The sequence below is a fragment of the Geotrypetes seraphini genome, chromosome 6 (genome assembly GCF_902459505.1).
Source record: "Geotrypetes seraphini chromosome 6, aGeoSer1.1, whole genome shotgun sequence".
In the NCBI taxonomy this organism is placed as follows: Eukaryota; Metazoa; Chordata; class Amphibia; order Gymnophiona; family Dermophiidae; genus Geotrypetes; species Geotrypetes seraphini.
The window spans coordinates 167,951,590-167,955,357 of record NC_047089.1 but is presented as its reverse complement, the minus strand read 5'-3'; the positions used below and the strand labels follow the sequence as shown (position 1 = coordinate 167,955,357).

The following is a 3,768-nucleotide window of genomic DNA, read 5'->3' as shown; positions in this document are numbered from 1 at the left end:
TGGCACATAGAGCATCAGCTACAGCCTTCATATCTCTCTAAATTGGTGTTATTTTATGCCCAAAGACGTTTACTATGATCTTTGAATGACAACAGGGTAGTTGTTTCTCATATCTCAAAGGCACATCTTGAGTCAACTAGAGATTGTGCGTTCTATTATTTAGTTCCACGGTTATGGAATAATTTACATTTGAGAAAAGAAGAATCATAGAAACTTTAAAAGACACCTAAAGCGCACTTTTTTCAATTGGCTTTCTCAAATTGAATAATTGAGTTTGGGACTGTACTCTGTAATTTGTATTGAGGTAATGATTAATTTTTGATATGGAAAGACATATTTTTAAAAAAATTGTATGTATTAATTATGGTTTATTGAGATTTGATTGTTTTTATTAGAATTGATATTAGAATTATTATGATGGAGATGTTGATTGTTTAGTATTTTAGAAAATTTATTTTTAACTTTGCTTTTACTCTTTTCTATCCTATTTTTAAATGGAGTTCCTTACTTGATGAATATGTATTATATATGTATTGGATCCTTTTTTAGCGTATTATGTGGTATAGAAAGTTTTTAATAAACAATAAACATAAACATGTGCTAAAGCACTTGCATAACAGAAAATGCATAGCATAGTGGGTGTTTTTGTAAATGAAAAAAAGAATCTCAGACATCCATATCACCGACCAGTCAAATGTCAGTTGGTAATACTTGGACTTCACATACACACACCCTGTCTCTTAAGTTCCTTGAAGGGTGAAACTTGGTGATCCTATATGCCTTCTTTTCCCTTAGCTGGGTTGAGCATAATGGACAGCATTCCTTTGGTATGGTGGAGGAGGTGCATCATAGGTTCCTGAGGCCTCAAGTGCCTGTTCATAGGATGGTAGTCCTGGTGCTTCTGGCTGGTGTCTTGGGAGCCGAGTCAAGGGTACATCTTCTGAAGGCAGCGCACTACTGGTTAAACTCACAGGCACTCTTCCCTGACTCCGCTCTCTGGCTCTGTATTTTACACAGTAAAGTGCAACAACAGCTCTCATGATCAGCAGAACTATGGTAGCAATGAGCCCAGCCACCAGTCTGGTCACATTGATTACAAACGTGACTGCTGAATCCCCACGTTTTCTGTTATGAGGATACTTGTCCCAGAATTGTTTAGTAATCTGGTCATCCTCGAAACGGGCCTCCTCATAGTTGCACACCTCTTCCGTACACTCTCATTCCAGGTTGTCTGGAGTAAAGATCTGAAAATCCCAGTGATTATAGAGCAGTTTGTGGCCCAGAAATCTGTGCGCTACCCAATCATTTAGGAACACTTCTTCCTCCACTGCAGTGGCTGGACTTTGAGAAGCCAGAGTATACTTCACAATCACCAAGATCCCCTGAATCAGCAGAACCAGTGAACCCATGGCCGGACTTGTGTGGATTCCAGGCACAGTGCCCCAGGCTCCTGATTCAGTCTTTTCAAAACTCGTAAGAACATAAACAATGCCTCCGCTGGGTCAGACCTGAGGTCCATCATGCCCAGCAGTCCGCTCATGCGGCGGCCCAACAGGTCCAGGACCTGTGCAGTAATCCTCTATCTATACTCCTCTATCCCCTTTTCCAGCAGGAAATTGTCCAATCCTTTCTTAAACCCCAGTACCGTACTCTGCCCTATTATGTCTTCTGGAAGCGCATTCCAAGTGTCCACCACACATTGAGTAAAGAAGAACTTCCTAGCATTCGTTTTGAATCTGTCCCCTTTTAACTTTTCCGAATGCCCTCTTGTTCTTTTATTTTTTGAAAGTTTGAAGAATCTGTCCCTCTCTACTCTCTCTATGCCCTTCATGATCTTGTATGTCTCTATCATATCCCCTCTAAGTCTCCTCTTCTCCAGGGAAAAGAGACCCAGTTTCTCCAATCTCTCAGCGTATGAAAGGTTTTCCATCCCTTTTATCAGATATATCGCTCTCCTCTGAACCCCACTCGAGTAATGCAGGATAACTTATTTCGTTCTGGTTGTAATACCCTTCTTGATTATACCCAGCATTCTATTCACTCTCTTAGCAGCCGCTGCGCACTGTGCCGTCGGCTTCATTGTCATGTCCACCATTACCCCCAAGTCCCTTTCTTGGGTACTCTCATTCAATAACATCCCTCCCATCGTATAGTTGTACCTCAGGTTTCTGCTTCCCACATGTAATACTTTACATTTCTCAACGTTGAATTTAATCTGCCATCTCGTTGCCCATTCCCCTAGTTTGTTCAAGTCCCTTTGCAATTCTTCGCAGTCCTCTTCAGTCCGAGCTCCACTGAATAGTTTGGTGTCGTCAGCAGTAAGGCTCTTCTTTCTCGAAGACTGTTCTAATCAGGTAAGCCACCATCTTGATTCACTATCACTACCTCAGTTCCCCATGCGATTCTGCTGCCTCTCCCAATTTTGCAAGGTGGGAGAAGCCTTTTCAGTGAGGTCAGTTGCCAAAAGGGGGGGGGGGAAAGACATGAGCAAACGCAATGCTTTGAACTTCTTCAACTTTGGGAAATACAAAGGAAAGGAGGAGAACCTTAGAGGCTCAGGGCTGCAGCGAGCACGAGCTCCCGGGAACTCCTGGGGAGAGTTCAAACGGCTACGGCCCCCTCCCCCATTTAAAATCGGCTACGAGCCCCCCCCCCCCTCTGGTATCAACAGCACTTAAGATTGGCAACAGGCTCCAGCATCAACAAGTTCGGCAATGCGGTGCTCAGCCCAAAGCTTCCCCTCTGACACAAACTGCCCGGGCGGAAACAGGAAGCTGCATCAGAGGGAAGCTTTGGGTTGAGCACCGCATTGCCGATCTTACTTATTGTTGATGCCGGGGAGCCCGTTGCCAGTCTTTTAAGTGCCGTTGATGCCGGGGGGGGGGGCTCGTAGCCGATCTTAAGTGAGTTGGGGGCCCGTAGCCGTTCTTAAGTGGGTGGGGGGCCCGTAGCCGATCTTAAGTGTGGGGGGGCCCATAGCCGATCTTAACTGTCCTGGGGGGGGGGGGGAGGGGGCATAGCCGTTTAAAAAAAAAAAAAAAAAAAAAAAGGCGAGATAGATAGGGAGGGTCACCGGAGTGGGCAGACTTGATGGGCTGTGGCCCTTATCTGCCGTCTATTTCTATGTTTCTATGTTTCTATGAGGTGAAAGGAGACGATAGGGCAGCTGCTTTCTGTTTGTCCTCCTTCAGTGGGCCCCCCCTGAAATTTCGGGCCCTAGGCACGTGCCTTCTAGGCCTATTCATTAATCCAGCCCTGCCTGTATCATTTACGTTTGTCTGCAGTTTTTCTTTGTTTTACTTAAATTTAGGTGTCATGTTATAGAATGAAGGAGACAGTGTTGCTGAAAATCTCTAATCTCTGAACAGTGGGATTCCTGATAAGAGTGAGGGGATTCCACTTAAGTTTATGGATAGTACTGGTATTCAGCTGACAGTTAAGCAGTTTAAATTAGGCCAGAAAAAATTCTGTCCTAACTTGAACCACATAATATACAAAGAGTTGCTGAATATCACCTGTATCCATATGGTCACTGACAGCAAACACCATCCATGCATATTTAGTACTGCATATTATCTGAACAGTGGTGCTGAATATATGTGAATATTTCAAACATTGTGATAATGTTAAGCATACACTTGATGCAATATTTAAATAGTGACCCAAATGCTTTTAATTGAACAGAACCTGATTTTTGGAAAACAGTAAACTAATAAACTTTGCTTGTCTGTTTAAGGACTGCAGCAGAAACATGGGAACCAAACCTAC

At 43.6% G+C, this 3,768-nt stretch overlaps 1 pseudogene; it reads right to left on the bottom strand.

The window, feature by feature from the left end:
• Nucleotides 1–791: 791 nt before the first annotated feature.
• Nucleotides 792–1,409, bottom strand: LOC117362921 (annotated as a pseudogene).
• Between the last annotated feature and the right edge of the window lie 2,359 nt (nucleotides 1,410–3,768).